The sequence below is a fragment of the Oryctolagus cuniculus genome, chromosome 11 (genome assembly GCF_964237555.1).
Source record: "Oryctolagus cuniculus chromosome 11, mOryCun1.1, whole genome shotgun sequence".
In the NCBI taxonomy this organism is placed as follows: Eukaryota; Metazoa; Chordata; class Mammalia; order Lagomorpha; family Leporidae; genus Oryctolagus; species Oryctolagus cuniculus.
The window spans coordinates 13,789,790-13,811,722 of record NC_091442.1 but is presented as its reverse complement, the minus strand read 5'-3'; positions in this window follow the sequence as shown (position 1 = coordinate 13,811,722).

The following is a 21,933-nucleotide window of genomic DNA, read 5'->3' as shown; positions in this document are numbered from 1 at the left end:
TTGTCGTGCGCACAGAATGGCCTCGTCCCATGTTGATCTGTGACGTCTGCGAGAGACTGCCCACGCCCAGCTGGGAGGTCCCCTCCCGGGGTCAGGGCTGCTGTTTTCATTCTCATGCCAGTCACAGAATTACGTGGGGACTGAGCGATCAGATATTTGTTAATATCTGGGTATGTGTGCCAGGCAGGGCAGCCCCCCAGTGAGTGGCAGCTCCAATGATGAAAATCCTGGAACCACTGTTGAGAGTGACACTGATCAGGTTGTGACCGTGTCTTAGCAGAGCGCTTGGCTTCCGTGGCTCTGAGGTTCCTGTGTGATCTGGGGCAAGCGGCTGTGTGTCTTTGAGCCACAGCTTTCTGCTGTGTAATGGGGTAATGGTGGTATCTGCCCCCAAGAAATCACAGGCGTGGCTGTTTCGAGGTCTGTGTTGATTATGGTGCTGAAGGTCTTTGAATACTAAAGCAATTATCTAAAAGCAGCTGTGCATGGTTTTTATTTATTTATTTATTGACAGGCAGAGTTAGACAGTGAGAGAGAGAGAGAGACAGAGAGAAAGCTCTTCCTTCCGTTGGTTCACCTCCCAAATGGCTGCTACAGCCGGCGCGCTGCGCCGATCCGAAGCCAGGAGCCAGGTGCTTCCTCCTGGTCTCCCATGCGGGTGCAGGGCCCAAGCACTTGGGCCATCCTCCACTGCCCTCCCTGGCCACAGCAGAGAGCTGGCCTGGAAGAGGGGCAACCGGGACAGAATCCGGCGCCCCAGCTGGGACTAGAACCCGGGGTACCGGCGCCGCAAGGTGGAGGATTAGCCTAGTGAGCTGCAGCGCCTGCAGCTGTGTATGTTTTAAATTTTCTTGGCTCCTGACTGTTTTCTCGATGCATGGCCAATTGCACTGAAGTGTAGAGGAAATACAGCCGCAACCAGAGACAGAGACAGAGAAGCAGACCCCTCCTCCCAACACAGACCTGGAAAAGTGGCTGCTCGCAGTTAACTAGAGCAGCAGCTGCCCGCTGTTCCCTTGTCTAGGGAGGGAAGATGCCCTAAGCTCTGCTTCTGTAACCTCCAGTCATACATCTGCCCTAGAAATCTGGCCCTGGTATCTCTTTTACAAACATCCCGGGCCCTCCGACCATTGGAAGTGTGGTCCTAAGTCAAGTAGACTGCAATTTAACTCCTCCCCCACAATGCTGTGACAGCTAAGGTGCGATGCTGATGAACCTATAAATATTGTAAGAAACTGGGGATTGTTGCCCAGTTCTCAGGAGATAACTTCAGCTGAGCCCACTGGTGTAATATACTGCTTGATCCTCCACTGTCTTTGGTGTCTGTCTGAGTGGAGGGAATCTTCCCTCCCCAGGTTTCTGTAACAAGAGAAATGAACAGCGTGATTTTTATAGCATCACCCCTAGGAAGTCCCCCTGATGCCCTAGGAGTGTCTCGTGTCTCCCCTAAGTGGACCTCCGGCTGCTGTGATGTGTGGTGGAAAGCCAGGCTTCTGCTGGTTCCACTGGGGAACCAAGAGGCCTCCTCACCAAGCACTTAGAAACCACTCTTGGGGGCTGGCACTGTGGCGTTAAACATGCAGTGACAGCATCCCATATGGGCACAGGTTAGAATCCCAGCTGCTCCACTTCCAATCCAGCTCCCTGCTGTGACAAGGGAATGCAGTAGAAGATGGCCTAAGTGCTTGGGCCCCTGCACCTGCGTGGGAGACCTGGAGGAGACGCCTGGCTCCTGGGTTTGGATTGGCCCACCTCTGGCTGTTATGGCCATTTGGGGAGTGAACCAGTGGATGGAAGATCTTTCTCTCTGTCTCTCCCTCTCTCTGGCTGTAATTCTACCTAGTAAACAGACAAACAAACAAAAAAAAATAAATCTTAAAAAACAGAAACCCACTCTTGAAGACAGGCACTGCCTGCCCCCTGGTGGCATCAGAGGGAAGTGCACCCCTTGCTTTCCTCCAGAAGCCGGCTCCCAGTGACAGGATAAAAGTGAACTCTTGCCATAGTTTTGTTTTTGTTTTTGTTTTTTTTTTTTTTTTTTTTTTTTTTTTTTTTTTTTTTTAGACTTTTATTCCCTTCCTCGTGTTTGGAAGGGAAAGTGAGTTCATGGCTATAGTATACCACTATGAATAAGTAAGATAGCGAGTGGTGTGGGGGGATCCTGTAGTTAACAGGCTGTCGGGTGCTGAGTGAGGGACTCACGGTCATGACCGCAGGTGAAGGGCTGCAGGGCGGGAGGAAACCCAGCGGGGACTGCTGCTGGGAGGGGTCAGGTGCCCGAGGAACGGCGGTCCAGCCGAGCTCTGACGCACGGGTAAGAGGCTGGGACGAAGGAGCTGGAGAGGGTTCTGAACAGGTGGAAAAGCCAGAGAGGTGGCCAAGGCAAGAGAGGAAGATCTGTGGTGTGAGGGAGGCGGGTGGAGCCGGCACAGGGTGCAGGGCGGGGCCAGACTGCAGGCCTGAGGAAGGACCTGGGTGTTGCCTGGGACGGCTGGAGTGGTGAGGCCGTGGCAGTGGTCCGGGTGGGAGCAGATGCAGCCCTGCCGGAGCAGGGGGCAACAGGGCAGAAGGGGACGGCGGGGGCGGGGCTGATGCGCTGCTCACTGAGCCTGGGAGGGCGGAGGAGGGGCATTCTGTCCGGGCTGAGCACGGCCCAGGCTCTGTGGATTCGACCCTGGCTCTGCCAGCTTGCGGGCGGTGGGGGCCACCCTTGCACTCCCTGTGAGACGGGAGAAGGGCAGCACCTGCCTCTTTGGTTGTTAGTGAGGACCCAGGGGGTGGCATGGGCAGGGGCTGGCATTTGGTGTGGTGCTTACGCCGCTGCTTGGGAACCCACATCCCGTGTTGGGTCCAGACTTCCTGCATGTGCACCCTGGAAGGCAGGAGGCGGTGGTACAAGTACCCACGTGGGAAACCAAGATGGAATTCCTGGCTTCTGGCTTTGGCCTGGCCCAGCCCTGGCTGTCTGTAGTGGAGTCACTATACGTGCAGGCGTCCGTGTTGGAAGGACCGCTTTGCTGGCTCGGGAGCAAAATAGCTTTCTCTCTGAGAACCTGCTTCCTTCATCTTTAGAGAGGTGTGAGGGTCCATGAGTTGTTGCAAGTTTCTTTCTTTTCTTATTTTTTTTTTAAAATATTTTATTTATTTGAGAGGTAGAGCTACAGACAGAGAGAGAGATCTTCCATCCTCTGGTTCACTCCCCAGATGGCCGCAATGGCCGGAGCTGCGCCAATCCGAAGCCAGGAGCCAGGAGCTTCTTCCAGGTCTCCCATGCGGGTGCAGGAGCCCAAGTGCCGTCCTCCACTGCTTTCCCAGGCCATAGCAGAGAGCTGGATTGAAAGAGGAGCAGCCGGGACTAGAACCGGCACCCTACGGGATGCCGGTGCTGCAGGCGGAGTATTAACCTACTGCGCCACAGTGCCGGCCCTCCCTCCTTCCTTCCCTCCCTCTCTCTCTTTCTTTCTTTCTATATTCATTTATTTGAAAGAGTTACGAGAAGAGAGAAAGACCCTCCATCCACGGGTTCGTTCCCCAGACAGCTGCAACATGAGTGCAGGGACCCAGCACTTGGGCTGCCTTCTGCTCCTCTCCCAGGCCATTGGTAGGGAGCTGGATTGGAAGTGGAGCAGCCAAGACTCAAATGGGTGCCCATATGGGATGCCGGTGCTGCAGGCTTTACCTGCTAAGCCATGGTGCCCTGAAATCAGCTCTTATGTTCGGCCCGCCTCCTGCAGGGGAGTTTATTGAGAGACCACTCTGTCAGCACAAGCCTCCACCTCATTTCTTCTTCCAACCCACTCCCCCACTGCAGAGGACAGCCAGGCTTCTGAGTGGCTCCGCCACGTGCTGAGCTCACACAGCACTAAGAGCGGGGCAGGGTCCCTCCTGCACGTCTGGGTGAGAGCAGAAGTGATGCTCACGGCCCCCACTGCGGCCCAGAAACCCTTTCTGCGGGTGCAGGTGGGAGTGTCCCAACCTCCTGGCCTCACAGGACACACAGGATGGAGACGCAGCCTCCAGGTCGCGGTGCTGTTTCCCACGCCCCTCGCTTGCTCTCCCATGGGTTTTGAGCCCCAGTGCACGCTGTGTACACCACCCAAAAAACCACAGACTGCCAACTTGATTTAAAGAGGCCCTGGGTTAGCCCTGTCTCCAGGAAGGTTCTCCGAAGGAGTCTTCCTGTTCCGTCTCACAAATTCCCACAGACAAAGCTCCAAGGAAGCCGAGGTCACAGCCACGCATTGTGCAATACAAGAGAAGCGAGGTGTGTGGGCTGGAGCCAGCAGAAGTGACGGACAGGAACGAAGCCCACAAAGACAGACTTTTAGGAGGACCGTGCAAAGGACAGAAAAACAAGAATGTCAACAAGCAGGCAAATACGTGTCCCCACGTGTGGTTGAGCTATTGAGCAAAGCGGAACTCACGCACACAAAGCTCAGGTTCAAGTCCATCTGTGGGGGGAGGGAAGGGGAGCGACATGAGAGGCCCTGGGAAGGCCTCCCGGCTGGCTGGAGAGCGTCTCCCCAACACGTTCCTATCAAATCAAGAGTTGCCGCCTTCTTCAGTCTCCTTGGGCAAAGGGAATGAATCTTTGCTGCAAAGCCTGGGCACTGCTGCTGTTGTCTAGGATTTCTTTCTTTCTTTGAAAGGCAGAGTTACACAGAGCCAGGAGAGTGAGGGCGAGAGCGAGAGCGAGAGTGAGCGAGAGAGATCTATCCGCCAGTTCACTCCCCAGTTGTCTGCAACAGACAAACCTGGGCCACACCAAAATCAGAACTCCATCTGGGTCTCCCAGGTGAGTGGCAGGGGCCCAAGCACTCGGGCCGTCCTCTGCTGCCTTCCCAGGTGCATTAGCAGGGAGCTGGATCAGAAGCAGAGCAGCCGGAACTCAAACCAGCGCGCCAGCATGGGATGCTGGCATCTGACCAACGGTGTGCCACAACCGCTGGCCCCTTTCGTGGCTGTCATTTTCAAACCATTCTCTCACCAGCACTGCCTGTTTCCTGTCTCTCTCCCATGCTGAGCTGTCAGACCTCAGGGGCGAGGCCTCTGATTAATCATCACTGTGTACCCAGGGCCTGGGCCCGTGCGGGAATCGGTACGTGCTCGCTGGAGGCAGCATCCCAACCCGCTGAATCACTGAAACAAACTGCAGGCCGAGGAACACCCTGAGGTCTCCTTCGCCGGCCCGCGATGTGGCATCAAGCGCAAAGCACCCTGGGAGATGTTGTCCCGAGGACCCCCAGAAAGGACAATGGTAGAGAAGGCCTCTTTACTCCTGCACATGGCTCAAGTTCATCTCTCTTTCTCTGTCCCACCACCCAGGCCTCCCCGCCAGCTTCCATCTCAGCACCCACCTGAGGAACCCACCCAAGGCAGGGGCCCGCAGCCGTCACCTCCCCCCACACCGGCCCTCGGGCCTCACCTCTTCCTCTCCTGGCACTTTTCCCAGCCACCCAGAGGTATTTCCATATCCTTCAAGTCCCCTCTGGTGGGTGCTGGGTGTGGCAGTCAAATCACACTGTATGGGACACCCACATCCCATATCAGGGTGCCAGGGTTGGAGTCTCAGCGCCCCTCCCAATTCTGGCTGCCTTCTAGTCCACACACTGGGAGGAAGCAGGCAGTGGCTCAAGGACTTGGGTCCCTGCCACCTACGTGAAAGATCTGGGTGGAGTTCCAGCACTTGGCTTCAGCCTGGCCCAGTCTTGACTATTGTAAGCATTTAGGGACTGGACCAGCAGATGGGAGATCTGTCTCTCTGTCTTCCAAATAAATTTTTAAAAATTTAAAATAATAGTAACAGGGCCGGCACCGTGGCTCACTAGGCTAATCCTCCGCCTGCGGCACCAGCACACCGGGTTCTAGTCCCGGTCGGGGCGCCGGATTCTGTCCCTTGTTGCCCCTCTTCCAGGCCAGCTCTCTGCTGTGGCCTGGGAGTGCAGTGGAGGATGGCCCAAGTGCTTGGGCCCTGCACCCCATGGGAGACCAGGAGAAGCACCTGGCTCCTGCCATCGGATCAGCGCGGTGTGCCAGTCTCAGCGTGCTGGCTGCGGCGGCCATTGGAGGGTGAACCAACGGCAAAAGAAGACCTTTCTCTCTGTCTCTCTCTCTCACTGTCCACTCTGCCTGTCAAAAAAAAAAAAAAAAATAGTAACAGGGCCCAGTGCTGTGGCACAGTGGGTTAATGCCCTGGCCTGAAGCACCAGTATCCCATATGGGCGCCTGTTCGAGACCCAGCTGGTCCACTTCTGATCCAGCTCTCTGCTATGGCCTGGGAAAGCAGTAGAAGATGGCCCAAGTCCTTGGGCCCCTGCACCAGCGTGGGAGACCCGGAAGAAGCTCCTGGCTCCTGGCTTCAGATCAGCTCAGCACTGGCCGTTGCGGCCATCTAGGGAATAAACCAGCAGATGGAAGACTTCTCTTTTTGCCTCTCCTCTCTCTATGTAACTCTTTCAAATAAATCTTTAAAATAAAAATAAAATAAAATAATAGTAACCGCCCTGCAAGTCTTTGCTTACACTATTCCTCTGGTTGGTACCCACCCCCACCCTGTGGTTGGTACCCACCTCTACCCTGGTCCCCGGCTCTTCCTCGGACAGACTGGACGCAGCCCTGGCTCAGCTGTGGACAGCCTGCCTCGCCTTCTGTTGTTGATAAGCCCTGGTTCTGTGCCATCTCTCCCTTTTCTACGCAAAGCACAAGGACGTCATTGTCACGTGTTTACCTCTGTTTTCACAAGAGACCCCTGGAGGGTGACCCTCGTGCTTGGCAGCCGTGGGGGCCGCAGCAGGTGCTCACAATGCCGGCTGGAGGCCTGCCAGCTTGGATAAGCCAGAGTCAGACTGGAGAGCCTGGGTGCGGAAACTCAGGGCGGAAGCTGGACTTAGCTGGACAGGCACAGACCCGTAACTGCTGACAGTGTGGCGAGTGGCCCTGTGGGGTAAGTCACCTGGGAAGAGGCAGAGAGCTCGAGGGGAGGCCCACGCGCTGCAGGTGAGTGGCTGGGAGGACTGGGCCCTGGGCACCCTTCTCTCCCTCGGTCCATCAGGAAGGCTCAAGACTGCTGCCAGGAGTGGAGACCAGAGGCTGGGTCAGCTCCGGGCACTGGAGCCGCTGAAGGACCTTGTGGAGTTAAGCTCAGAGCACGGAGCGATGATCTCCGTTGTGAGCTGGACTGTGTTCTCCCTGCCTCTGCCCAATTCCTGTGCTGAAGGCCTCCTGACTGCTCACAACGGGACCTTATTCAGAGACAGCGTCTTCTTTCTTTCTTTCTTTCTTTCTTTCTTTCTTTCTTTCTTTCTTTCTTTCTTTCTCTCTCTCTCTCTCTCTCTCTCTCTTTTTTTAAAGATTTTATTTATTTATTTGACAGGAAGAATTACAGACAGAGAAGTGTTCCATCCGCTGGTTCACTCCCCAAATGGTTGCAGTGGCCAGAGCTGTGCTGATCTGAAGCCAGGAGCCAGGAGCTTCTTCCACGAGGGTGCAGGGGCCCAAGGCCCTTGGCCATCTTCTACTGCTTTCCCAGGCCACAGCAGAGAGCTGGATTGGAAGTAGAGCAGCCGGGATTCAAATCGGTGCCCATATGGGACGCCAGCACTGCAGGTGGCAGCCTTACCTGCTATGCCACAGCGCCAGACACTCAGAGGCAGGGTCTTTACAGTGGGAACCAAATCAGCAGAGTTCATAGGGTGGGCCTCATCCGAGATGACTGGCTGATTGATTGAAGCTGGTGTCGCAGGTAGGGAGAATTCACCAGAGCAGAAAGCGAGCAGAAGTACACGTATGAGAGTGCGCGGCGAGGCTACAGCGGTGGAGCAGGCTGGCTGGAAGCGGCCCCCTGCCGCGGTGTGGGTTATAATCTGGGAGATACACATCGGAGGCAGATCGCCGCCGGCCAAGGCCTTTTCCCTCACAAGCGACTTCCTCGTTGCTGGGAAGTTTTACCTGGGGCTTCCTTGTTGCCAAGCGCCCTGGTGGCCTCCGCGTTTGCCCCTGAGAGATCCACAAGGACCAGTTGTCGGTATTTTGGCTAAGATCTTCTGTAACTGCTTCATGCTGGACGGGGCGTGGCACTGGCCAGTGTCGATCCGTCAGGGGGGTCCCGGCTGTAGGACTCCTGCAGGTGGCGGAGCCCTGGGGAAGAGGGGCTCATCTGTTCCAGAAACGTCACTGTGTCTGTTATCCAGAGAACTTAGGTGGCCGCATCTGGAGGAATGTGATGCGATGTTGCAACAGTTGCATTACCATTTGGAGATGACTTTTGTATTGTGGAATAGAGAAACTGAATTAATTTGTTCAAAGGAGCAGACCCAGGAGTTAGGGCAAGGAGGAGAGGGATTAGAGGATCCCCAGGGCTGAGTCGAGGACCCAAGCTTAGTGTCTCTAATCGTCTTCTAATGTAAGTCAGCCTAATCTCACACAATGTTCAACTTCCACAAACCTTCTACTACAGCCTTTTTTTTTTTCTTTTAAGATTTATTTATTTGAGAGGCAGAGTTACAGAGACAGAGAGAGGTCCTCCATCTGCTGGTTCACTCCCCAGATGGCTACAATGGCCAGGGATGGACCCATCCGAAGCCAGGAGCCAGGAGCTTCTTCCAGGTCTCTCATGTGGGTGCAGGGGCCCAAGGACTTGGGCCATCTTCCACTGCTTCCCCAGGACTTCAGCAGGGAGCTGGATCAGAAGTGGAGCAGCTGGGACACAAAGCAGTGCCCACACGGGATGCCGGTGCCACAGGCAGAGGCTTTACCTGCTACACCACAGCATTGGCCCCTGAAATGCCTTTCTTAATCCCAAAATTCTCTCTTCTTAACCCTCCTTACCAAAAGTACATTCTAATGCTTACTGCTTCCTTTCTATTTCTCTCATACATTCTGGTTCCTTTAATTACATTTTGAAATAATCCTTTAAGAATCTCTAAATTAAGACAAAACATTTTTAGTAAGAGGACACATTCACAGAACACAATAAGTGCCTTTATTTGGAGTATTTGTTTTCCTGGCCAGCAAACCAGGCACAAATGCATGTTAGCGAATTTAAAAAAGTCTTTAACCGCCCCCAACTTATCCATCAAAGAGTTACTTCAGTTAAGTGAGCCATCAGGCAAGTGGATTATATTTTTTTTCTGAACCATTCTTTTAGGTCTATTCCATTTACTCTGTATAGGCTGACTTTGAATTCACAATGTGAAAATGGAACTTAAGACAACTCTGGCTGGAAAGCAGTGCCGTGGCCATTTTTCATTCCGTCTCAGGGAGTAGTGAAACCGCCGACACCCCGCTCTTTAGGGAATTTTGCGATGGCCAAGTGTGCTTCAGTCAGTCTGAGAGCGGGGGGCCGGGTTCTGCCCCAGGCCGGAGACGCCCCTGCAGGGAGGCCCTGTGAGATGATGTGGCCATCACGGTGTGATCCCCCCGAGTGGCCCCCCGAGTGCTGTGGTGAGAACCTTGTAAGGCCAGCTGTGCCCTCTCCATCCGGGGAGCTAATTTTGGTGCTAGCAAAAGGCAGGGCAGGGATGCTTTTGGGAGGGAGGGAGGAGACGGGGGCCTGATGGTTTGCAGCATCCAAGTCACTGATTAGAGCTGTTTCGATCCCCCTGGCTCCTATCCCTTGTCATTCCTCAGTGAGGGAGTGGGCGTGCCAATCATTTTGGGTATTTTCTGCTATTAAGGCGGTGAGATGTGGGGCATCAGGATTGGAGGAAGAGGAGGCTATAAACATTGTCTTTAAAAAAAGAACTCCATGTTCCTGGCTCAACTGAAGAGGCTCCCATGGGTCCAGCCCAGTTAAACGGCGCACAGTGTTATCTTGCAGGTGCATCAACATTCCGCAGCCAGCGCAGCGGCAACAGCACGCCAGCATTCCTCCGCTCCTGGAGACGTGCGGCAGGGCAGGGCTTCGCGTTCAGCCTTCTGGGCTAAGAGACCCGATGGCAATGCTACTGCTCCCCACGCTTATCGTGAAACCGGAAAGGTTAGCATGTTGTGCCACCAGGCGGACCAGCAGCAAGGATGTTGACTGAGACTCCGCGGAGGAGCAGACACTGCGCTCGCCTGGATGGGACTGTCTTGCAGAGCCAGGGCGATGTCTGCAGCATTCCCAGGGAGGGACGCACGGGGCTTTGTTCCAGTGAGGACACAAGTTCCCCTGGGGCAGCTGTGAGGACATCTGGAGCCATTCCACTTGGGGGAATGGCTTCGACAAGGACAGTTCTCTGGCCAGAAATGGCAGCCCCCAGCGACATGTACGCACTGGGGTTATTTGTCCCAAAGTCAACTCATCTGTCTTCTGGGGTCCAAAGGGGCTGCCACTGTCAGACACATCAGCCAGCCTTGGGGACAACGTCCAGGCTTTCTTTCTTTTTTTTTTTTTTAAACTTTTATTTAGTAAATATAATTTTCCAAAGTACAGTTTATGGATTACAATGGCTTCCCCCCCCATAACTTCCCTCCCACCCGCACCCCTCCCATCTCCCACTCCCTCTCCCATTCCATTGACATCAAGATTCATTTTCAATTATCTTTATATACAGAAGATCGATTTAGTACATATTAAGTAAAGATTTCATCAGTTTGCACCCACACAGAACATAAAATGTAAAATACTGTTTGAGTACTAGTTATAGCATTAATTCACAATGGACAACACATTAAGGACAGAGATCCCACATAAGGAGTAAGTACACAGCGACTCCAGTTGTTGACTTAACAATTTGACACTCTTGTTTCTGGCGTCAGAAATCTCCCTAGGCTCTAGTCATGAGTTTCCAAGGCTATGGAAGCCTCTTGAGTTCGCTGACTTCGATCTTATTGGACAAGGTCATAGTCAAAGTGGAGGTTCTCTCCTCCCTTCAGAGAAAGGTACCTCCTTCTTTGATGACCTGTTCTTTCCACTGGGATCTCACGCGCAGAGAACGTCCAGGCTTTCGAGATGTCCACCATCAGTCATTCTGTAGCTTTTGAACTTGGGGTCACTGCCCCAGTCCTAATCCTTCTTGGGTGCAAAAAAATGTCGGAGCGCTTCCTCGTCACCTTGCCCTGAGTGCTGTGTGCAGGTGCTAGCACTAGGTTTGAGAAGAACAAGCGCCCAGTAGTTGATGCCTCTCGACTGAGTGGGGCCTCTGCGGGGGCTGTGGTTACAGCACAGTCTTCTACTATGGCTGCTCTCGGGCAGCCGCGGGTAACAACACTTCCTTTATAACCTCTGGGCTTGAGGAGATTTTGTTTAGGTTTCGCACCATCTTGGTTTGATTCCATCTTTGTGATTACGATCTTTCTCTGAGCACACCGCTGACCGACCATCCTGTGACCAAGTTCTGTCCGTTCCTTGTCGCCAGGTTGGCTTTGATCTGGTTGTTGGTCCGTTGGCAGAGAATATTTCGAGATCAGGAGTCAGTGTCAGAAGCTCTTTCAGCCACATTTGAGCAACAAAAGGGTTTTAGAAGGGGCACCAGCCCAGGCCAGCTTTACCTGGAGTCCATTGTTAAACTTACCTCCAACTCTTCTGTAGGCAGCAGTCACCATCCCAAGTGACAGGCAGCATTATCTTTATTTTTTTTAAAGATTGGTTTATTTATTTGAAAGTCAGAGTTACAGAGAGAGGGGGGGAAAGATGGAAAGAGAGAGAGAGAGAGAGAGAGAGAGAGAGAGAGATCTTCCATCTGCTGGTTCACTCCCACGATGGCCACAACAGCCAGGGCTGGGCCAGGCCGAAGCCAGGAGCCGGGAGCTTCATTCAGGTCTCCCGCCTGGGTGGTAGGGGCTCAAACACTTGGGCCATCTGCTGCTGCTTTTCCCAGGCCATAAGCAGAGAGCTGGATCGGAAGTGGAGCAGCCGGGATGAGAACTGGCGCCCATATGGAATGCTGGTGTGGCTTTACCTGTTACGCCACAGCGCCAGTCCCACCAACATTATCTTCCTGGGAGTTTTACTGCTGTAAAATTCTCACAGGCAATAGGCACAAAGCCCAAAAGCAAACTAGATCACAAAACCAGCAAGGACATTAAGTTTAGCAAGCCTAAAAACAATGAACAGAGTTATACTTAAAAGCAGGTGTATCTTGGTTTGTTGATTGACTATTTGTATGAAATACAATAACAAAGTCGCTTTACCATATAATAATCTTAGATTTGGAAAACTCTTAAAGAAACAAGTTCAGGGCACACTTAGTTTTTAAAAATTCTTTATAGAAAGCTTTTATTTAATAAATATAAGTTTCATAAGTATAACTTTTGTATTATAGTGGTTCTTCCCCCATACCCGCCCTCCCACCCCCAAACCATCCCACCTCCTACTCCCTCTCCCATCCCATTCTTCATTAAGATTCATTTTTAATTATCTTTATATACAGAAGATCAACTTTTTACTAAGTAAAGATTTCCACAGTTTGCACCCACACAGACACACAAAGTATAAAGTACTACTTGGAGACTAATTTTACTGTTAATTCACATAGTACAACATATTAAGGTCAGAGGTTCTACATGGGGAGCAAGTGCACAGTGACTCCTGTTGTTGATTTAACAGTTGACACTCTTATTTATGATGTCAGTGATCACCCGAGGCTCTTGTCATGAGCTGCCAAGGCTATGGAAGCCTTCTGAATCTACAAGTTTTTTTTAAAACTATAGTGCCTAATCTTTAGACATTTTAAGGCCTGCTAAGAAATGACACAGCAAGGCTGGGAACCCTTGAAGCCAAACATTCTGTGTGTAATTTTTACATATGGCAATATTTCCAACTATCTCCTGTTATGAGAACAGGTTCTTACCTGACTCATGCAAACAATCACATTGCCATGAAAAACAATAAAAAATTCTCATGGAAGTTTTTCCATTTTAGAGGAATTAAATAAGATAGAAAAGGTCTGTTTACAAAGCTGTAAATAAAAGATGCAGAAATAAGTAATTCTTTTTTTTAAAAAAGATTTATTATTTGAAAGGCGAAGTAAGAGAGAGAGAGAGAAGGAGAGAGAGAGAGGTCTTCCATCCACTGATTCTCTCCCCAAATGGCCATAACGATTGGGCTGGGCCAGGCTGAAGCCAGGAGCCAGGAGCTCCCTCTGGGTCTCCCCCTTGGGTGCAGGGGCCCAAGCACTCGGGCCATCTTCTGCTGTCTTCCCAGGCACATCAGCAGGGAGCTGGATCAGAAGTGGAGCAGCCGGGACTCAAACTGGGGTCCCATGGGATTGCAGCATTTCAGGCAGCGGCTTCAGCCGCTGTGCCACGTGCTGGCCCCAGTAACTCTTGTTTGATTTCCATTTACTAGTTACCAGGAACTCCTTTATGCATTTGCCGTAGGCAGCGTGACCCCGGGCTCAGCCCTGGAGATGGGAAATCCAGGACCCAGCAGCCAGATCTCAGTCTTAACTCTTCCAAGTCTCAGATGCCCTGAGCAGCCGGAACGCAGGAGCAGACCTCAGGGGCTGGAGCAGAGAGCGCGGCGGGCGGCCGTCTTTGTGGACGTGTGTGCTGGGGTAACCACTTCTCTCTTTTTAAGACGGGTCTGGGGGAACAGATTACTCCCAATCATCCCGGTCTACAAAGTGGCCCAAGTGAGAGGAAAACCAACAAGCACACGGCCCAGCTGAGGGTGAAAAGGCGGCTCGACCGCGGGGTGAGCAGTGCAGATCCTTTCCGGGGCCTCCCACCGGGGGAGGGGACACTCAACCTAAATAGGTGCCCGCGTCCCTGGGGGCGGCCTGGCCCCGAAGGGCCGCTTGGTGCTTCTTTCGGCTGAGAAGGCCCAACGCGTGCCCTTCCGGAGGGGAGGTCTCTGACTCTGGGAGGCAATCGCAATCCGAAGCATCAAGATCAGCTGAGAAGGGGGAGGAGTCTTTTGACCTCTGCGGGGGACAAAGGGCGCCCCCTAAGACGGGATGGAGGGCGGCAGGTACTGAGCACGCACGCGTAGGGACCTGCCAGTTCTTCCAGAGTCACCCTGGCCAGGAGTCGTCACTTGTCTCAGCAGAGCCCAGCTGATCTCCGAGGACCAGAGAGAGAACACAGAGAAGCAGGTGTACAGCCCTGTGGACAGCAGTTACGAGGCTTCTGAGAACAGGGGCCTCAGTTCCACCAGAGAATGACCCTGTCCAGGGTCCACACTGCCAAACCCTTCTCCACGGACCAGAGAAGGAAGGGCTGCGGGAGGGCAGGGGACCCGCAGAGGGCGGGGTTGGCGTGGATGAGCGGCCACACGTGGGAGGTTGGCTCCCTGCAGTCAGAGAAGATTCTAAAGGGCCACCAAAATAGCCTGGGAACAGACCAGTTGCGGCTGGTGCTGGGGGCAGTGAGAAGTCCCCAGAGCAGAGCTGGGGGTGGCAGGTGAGTAGGTCAGGTGGGGGCTGGCCGCTGCAGTGCGGGCTGTCGTCAGGGAGACACGCATCTGAGGAAGATTGCGACTGGCCAGAGACTTCTCCATCACCGGAGACTTCCTCATTGCCAGGGGACTCCAGTGTCTCCATCAGCAGAGAAAACGTGGCTGCAGACGTGTGCAAAGGGAGGGTAGCCGTGGGAGGCCAAGGTAGGGATGGGGTGATGCGCTGGCAGAGCTCCAGGAGCTGGGAGGGAGCACACTCCTCCTCGCCGTCCTTCGCGGGAACTCCTGTGCTGTGACGAGTAGCCAGATCAGGTCAGAGCGAGCCCCCGACACCAGGCTGTTCCTCTACCTGTCAATCAAACACGCTCTCTCCCGGGATGCACCTGCTTCATCTGAGACCTAAAGGGGGGAATGCCATGAAAATACGGATATCAAGCTCCAGGTGGAATTTATGGGGGTATCATAAAATTCCCGGGCGGCTTCACGTGTGTGGCGGCACCACCTCCTACCTCGTAAAAGAGACCAACACCGGGAGAGCTGCCTTTCACCATGGGCCACGGCTGGAGGTGCTGCCCCCTCCCTCCCTGTGGGCGCACTCTGGCCCCTCATAATGGATGTTTCTCCATGTAGGGCAAGCCACACTCACGCGTGTATGTGTGTTCATTTTCTCACCTTTGAATAAACCTTGTTGTTACTTGGTGCGTCTCATGCATGTCTGCACTTAGAAATCTTAGTTTGCGTGAGACCAGGGTCAGGAAAAGATTGGAAGACACCATGTCCACAACAGAATGAGCGCTGCTGACATCTTGATCTGAGGTTGTTTTTTTTTTTTTTTCTTTTTAAGATTTATTTGTTTATTTGAAGGGCAGATCTATAGAGAGAGTTTGTCCATCCACTGGTTCATTCTTCAGATGGCCACAATGGCTGGAGCCAGGCCAAACCAAAGCTAGGATCCAGGAGCTTCCGGGTCTCCCTCATGGGTGTAGGGGCCCAAGCACTTAGGCCATCCTCCACTGCCTTCCCAGGCCACCAGCAGGGAGCCGGATTGGAAGTGGAGCAGCCAGACCTGAATCAGGGCCCAGAAGGCATTCTGGCGCTGGATCTGGGGCCTCTGGCTTCTAGAACCATGAGAGAATAAATTCCTCTTTTTTAGGGCACCCAGTTTGTGGTATTTTGTAACACCGTCCCTAGGGAACTAAAACAGTCCCTGTATGACTTAGAAAAGTATTTGGTTGTGAACACTGGGAAAGCAACTGGGTTAAACAAGAGTCTAATCGTCTCATGGAAGAAGCAGTCTGGGGGAGGGATCTTCCTCTGGCTGTGCCTCACTGATGTGAGGCCTCTATCCACCTGCCTGTCCCCTCAGGCTCACAAAATAGCTGCAGTTCCACTAGGCACCATGTCCCCATTCTTGGTAAAAACAAGAAAGAGTTCAAAACTTCCTTCCTTTGAGTCTTTATCTTTTTATTGGAAATAGAGGTTTTGGTCAGGAACTTCAGCCTGCAACCCATTGGTTACAGCTGTGTCACATGACCATTCTGAGCTGCACGGGAGGCTGGGAGAGTTTCTACTTTTAGCAGGATAGTTGCTGCCACACACAAAATCGAGCATTCTTTTTAAATGAAAGTCTTAGGACATTTTCTGTTCTTATAATAGGAAATCTGTCTGGGTAGTTTATAATGAAAGGAAGTTTCTTTGGGCCCACAGTTCTGGAAGCTGGACAGTCCAAGAACAGATGGTCCCATCGGGTGAGGGCCATGTGCTCTTCAAGTCACGGTGGAAAAATGGAAATGAAGTGGGTCCATAGCCAAGAGACAGCATGCGGGGTGTAGCCTCTGTTTATAACAAGCTGCTCTCATGGTATCTCCTCCAGTCCAGCAAGAGCGAGAACCCACTCCTGGGAGAAAGGCATTGATCCCTCTGAATGGTCCAATCACCTTCTAACCGCCCTGCACCTCAGCGCCATTTGTCACATTGGAAAGGAAGGTTCCAAAACATGAGTTTAAATCATGGCAAGGAGGGGGGAGGAAGAGGAAAAGTTATGGGTTAGATGTGTGGAAGTGTCTGCTGCAGTCTCTCTCCCGTGGAAGCCAGGCACCCACAATGCCACACCCAACGTTACAAGACAAAGACAGGATATTTTCCAGCACCGTGAGCTGGTGGGGAGTAAGCATACACGATGTCTTGGACCCAAGACTGAAGGTGCTCTCTGGGACTGAAAGTAGATGACCTCACTGGAGCCCAGTGGGATGAAGTAGGGCTGGGCAGCGAGAGCCCAGGACATTTAACAACAGCTATTGGTCTAGTGCTGGGTGTTGTCTTGATTGCTTTGCAAAATTATTCTTTCAATGTCTATTGACTTTACAAGGCTGCAAGTGTTATTTTCAGGTTATAAAAAAGCAACTGAGGTTCAGGGACGCAGAGATAGGAAGTGGCAGAGTTGGGGTGTAAGCCAGGTCTTCTTGAATCCAAAACTCGGGCTGTTAGCTGCTCTTATAGGGCAGGGATCAGGGGCAATCTGGCAACCTGCTCGCTGGGTGTTGTTTCTTCTCCACCTCTGTTGCAGCAGAATTCCCGTAGATTAGCCTCTGAACTTACACACACTCTGTTCTAATTCTATATACTCCACTCAGGTCCAATAGGATGATACAAAGCCCTGTCCACATTTTCCATCCTGAAACTGGTGTAAAATAACAATTTTCTTAGTTCCTGGAGTCTACGGGCCAGCAGTTTGCAGAGGGAACAGTGAGAACGGTTTGCTTCTGGGCCACAATGCCTCAGGCGACCCAATCAGCTGGACTGTGACCATCACCTGGGCTGGGACGACTGCAAGACTGGGCTCAGCTGGGCTTATTGACCTGGGCCTCACCCTGAGCCTGGGCTTCCTGATAGCAGTGCAGCCTTGGGACAGTCAGGCTTCTTCCATGGCAGCCTAGCTCCAAGAGCCAGTGTTCCAGCGAGAAGGGGAGAAGCTGCAGGACCTTGTAGGACCTACCCTCGGGAGTCGCAGGGCATCCCCAATCAAAACCATGTCCAGCTTCAAGGGAAGTGGACCGAGGCCTCACTACTCAATAGGAGGAGTATCAGAAAAATTGCGGGCATGGTTGAAACCTGCCATGGTTGAAGTGTGCCGTGCCTAGCCCCCAGCACACTTCCCTTTGAGATGGCCCTGGCTCCCAGGGCAGTTATGTGAGGCCCTTTCTATGAAGGGACCAGAACCGCGGGGTTGGCAGTCTGCTAACAGATGACTCATTAACCACACAGCCTCTCCCTGTGACTTTATCTTCGGTGGCAAATCTAATAATTCAGATCTGACCAGTGCCATGTGATTCTTGATCCTTGGTGTGATAAAAGGAGCCATTGACATCAATCCTTTGCAAAGACAACTGCAAAAATACCCTTACTGCTATTCCAGTTCCCACAGCCCACAGCTAGCTGCCCTCCTGTAACCCATTCTTCAGAGCTGTCCAAGTAAGATTCAAAATGATCAGTCAGATGATTTTTTTTTATCCAACCTCCCGCTGAAACTAGCCTGTGACTTCCCATTGCACCTGGGAGACTTTCCACATGGGTTGTCACAGCCTTCAGGGCCCTCCCTCACCTTGACCTTCCTAGCTCTTTGATTTTACTTCCTCTCACTCTGTTCCAGCTACATGCATTTTTTTATTCCTGTTCTTGGCACTCATCAGGTTCCTACCTTGATGTCTTGCTTGCTTTACTCTTTTTCTGCAACACTCAGTTCCCAAAGGATTGCAATGGCTAGAAGTTAGGTCTCGGCTCAAACGCTACCTATTCAGGGAGATTTTTCTTTTCCCCCTCAGCCCCAGCTTACAACAACATGACCTTGCTTTATTCTCTTTATAGCATTTATCCATATGTGCAATGAGTTTTACCTTTTACTAAATCATTTGCATATTATCTTCACGCGATAGTATGGTCCATAACAATAGATATCTTTTTTTTTGGACAGGCAGAGTGGACAGTGAGAGAGACAGAGAGAAAGGTCTTCCTTTGCCATTGGTTCACCCTCCCTCCAATGGCCTCCACGGCCGGCGCACCGAGAGCCAGGTGCTTCTCCTGGTCTCCCATGGGGTGCAAGCACTTGGGCCATCCTCCACTGCACTCCCTGGCCACAGCAGAGAGCTGGCCTGGAAGAGGGGCAACCGGGACAGAATCCGGCACCCCGACCGGGACTAGAACCAGGATTAGCCTAGTGAGCCGCGGCGCCGGCCTTGTTTTACCCTTTCTTGTCCGAATCCTAACCCTCAGGGCTAGACAATAAGACATGCAACATAACCGTTGCATCTTGCAGAGGTTCTGCTCTATAAATGGCGATTTCCTGTGCATCCTGTGGAAATCTGCCTGTAGGAGAGCCCGTGGAGTCCGCGTTCAGGACGCAGCGTGGAGGGAACCGTGTTCCGGGAGGCGATCCTTCCACCGATCCCGGGAGCACAGCGCTGGGTTTCCATCCCCGCCCTGTCACTTTCAGCTCAGCTGAGCAGGGCAAGGGCTGGCTGTAAATTCTCGGAGGCTGATAAGAAAAGCTCCTGCCAGAGTTGGCCTTGGGATTAAGAGAGGTGATCTGTGTCGCGTGTCGGGTCAGAGCAGGAACTTGGTAAAATGGGAACTATTATTAGACTGGCTAGTGCATTCATTCATTTGTCAACAAATATTTATCGAGTGCTCGCTACCAGGATGCGCCTGACCCAGTTCGGTCCTAGGGACACAGCAGGGAAACTAAAGAACACTCCTGCTGACATGCAGCTAAGAAGGGAGAGGCGTCAGCTCACCCAAAAGCCCACAGATGGCGTGGCAGCAGGCAGGAAGCTCTGGAGGGAGGTGGAGCAGGCAGGGGCAGGGGCGGCTGTTCTGCGCACCGTGGCCAGCTCAGGCCCCCTGAGGAAGAGGCCTTCACGAGTGAGGGGAAGCTTGGTGGTTCCTTGGTAGAAGACGGTTCCAGGCAGGCAGAAGGAACAGCGCGTCCAAAGGTCCTGGGGCACTGAATACCTGGAATGTGGAAGAAGAGTGCAGAGAGCTGTGGGGCTGAAGCGGGTGGGCGGAGCCAGACAGGAAGTCAGAAGCCTGAGGAGCTGGGGTTTGCGGCCTGGGGATTTGAGCTGGGAAGTGAAGTCATCTGAGAGCAGCCTCGAGCTGCCCGGTGGGGAATCGATCCCAGGAAGCGAGAATGCAGGGAACAAGAAGTCAGATGCTTACTGCCGTGGTCTCGTTGGCAGAGCGTTTATTCATTTTTTCTGTCCAGTTCCTGCGTGCTGAGCTCTGCTCTTCTCAAGGTCCTGGGATACAGCCGTGAGCGGAACAAAACCAAACCACGCCCCTGCCCTACAGCCAGATACAGCCGAACAGACAGATGGGCAAAGAAAGACAAGCTACACTGGACGCTAAGAGATGCCATGGGGAAAAATTGAGCGTGGAAAGGAAACAGAGCGTGGGGTGGAGGGAATCCAGGGGGCTTCACTGGGGAGGAGGCTCCAGCAAGGCTGCACAGGGGTCAGCCAGGGCAGCTTCCAGGCAGGACGCCACGGGAGCATGGCGGGCAGAGGGGCGGCAGCAACCACACAAGTGCCAAGGCAAGAGCGTGCCGGGTGGAGTTCTGCAGCACAAGGCTGTGGGGGGCTGGGACGGTGTTGCAAGGAGAGATGGCAGCAGCAGAGGTCGAGATGGGCAGTGGACGGTAGGATGGGACTTTGCATGGCACTGTATGGCCTTACCGTGAGTGGGACAGGAGCCGCTGCGGGGTATGAGCAGAGGAGTGGCCGGGCGTATGCCTAAGACCCCCAGATAAAGTCTGTTTTACTTCTGCAGCATCTGAGTTTGGATTGATTGACAAGGGAATTCGTGAAAATGGTGTGCGGATGTAGTAGGGATCCATTCTCCCTTCCTAAGCATTCTCATAAATTAGCCAGGGCTAAATTCTATTGCTTAAAACCAAGAGCTTCACTGGCTCAGTTTAACTCACAGAACTGAAAGAAACACTAAAAAAGCAAGGCTTGAGAGGTTGGTGACCAAGGCAGAACGGATCTTCTGGGGACGACCTTGAACGCAGTCCATACATCTCCAGGTCTCTATTGCTCAAGAATAAAACTCCAGGGACGGGGTGGGCATTTAGTTAGCGGGTAAGATGCCAGCACCCCACATGGAAGGACCTGGCTTGACACCTGATCCATCTTCCTGCTGACGTGACCCTGGGTAGCAGCAGGTGATGGCTCAAGTAGCTGGGTCTCTGCCGCCCATGTGGGAGACCTGGATTCTGTTCCCTGCTCACAGCTTCAGCCTGGCCCAGCCTGGGCTGCTGCAGACATCTGGGGAGTGAACCAGTGATAGAAGTTCTGCTGTCTTACTGAGTCTCAACTAAAAAAATAAAATTCCAGGGACAGCATTTGATTGGCCCCTCTCAGTCTGGGGGTAGGGCAGGTACTTTGATTGACACTTCCTCCAGTCCCAGAGTCCTGGTGGAGGGAGGGTTATTCCCCTAAACCAAAATAGTAATACTTTATCCCAAAAAAAAAAAAAAAAAGACAAATTCATGGTAGGCGACAAAACAAGATAGGCAAGACAGAGAGAATGGGGTGGGGGGAGAGAATGAAAATAAAGGGAAGTTTAACTGGGTCCAACAGTCCAGGAGGACAAGGCCCCATTGTGAGGTTAAAGACACCTGTTTGCTCCTGGAAATTGCTCAGGTCTTCACCGTTCATTAACCTGTTTACAGTCAATGGGCATACCCACAGCTGACTGTATCACCTCCCAATATAAACCCTCCCTTTTCTCTCCTTTCTTCCTTGATAAATACAATTTCACACTCATGAAGTTGTGGACACATCATCTGTGTCGGCCTTGGCTAGATTGGTGTGAAGCAGCGTGAGCATGAGTGTGAGTGTGATGCTGACATAGCGGGGGCCACGTGAGTAGAGGTTTTGGCAAGTGTCTTCCTCGACTGTGTTTCCTCCAGCAAGTCACCTGGCCCAGCTGAATGTCAGCTACCTCACCTGCGAAATGGGAGCAGCGATAGCTAACCCAGAAGTTACTGCGCGTGGATGAGCACAAGGGACATTTACGGAACACTCGACCGTTAGTCCAAGCCGAGGCACACAAGAGGCAATGCCCTCCAGGGCCAGGCGAGTGCTCTGGACGGAAGTAGTGGGGCAGCAGCGAGACACTCACTGGGGCTAAAGGGCAATAAGAGCGAATGGTTTCTTTGTAAAAAGCTGGCAACTCTACTTAGCGCCAGCTCACGGTTCTCAGTGTGTGGTCCCCCGCCAGCAATTCAGCATCGCAAACCTGCTAGGAAGGCACAGTGTCAGGTGCCACCCGAGACCTCCTGAATTGACACTCGGAGGGTGGGGATCTGCAGATCTGTGCTGTTTGTTCAGATTTGTTTTTATTTGATTTGAAAGGCAGAGTTACAGAGGGAGAAGGGGAGACAGATCTTCCATCTGCTGGTTCACTCCCCAAATGGCTACAATGGCCAGGACTATCCCAGGCGGAAACCAGAAGCCTGAAGCTTCCTCTGGGTCTCCCACGTGGGTTCAGGGGCCCAAGTATATCAGCAGGGGGCTGGACCGGAAGTGGAGCAGCCAGGTTTCAAACCAGCACCC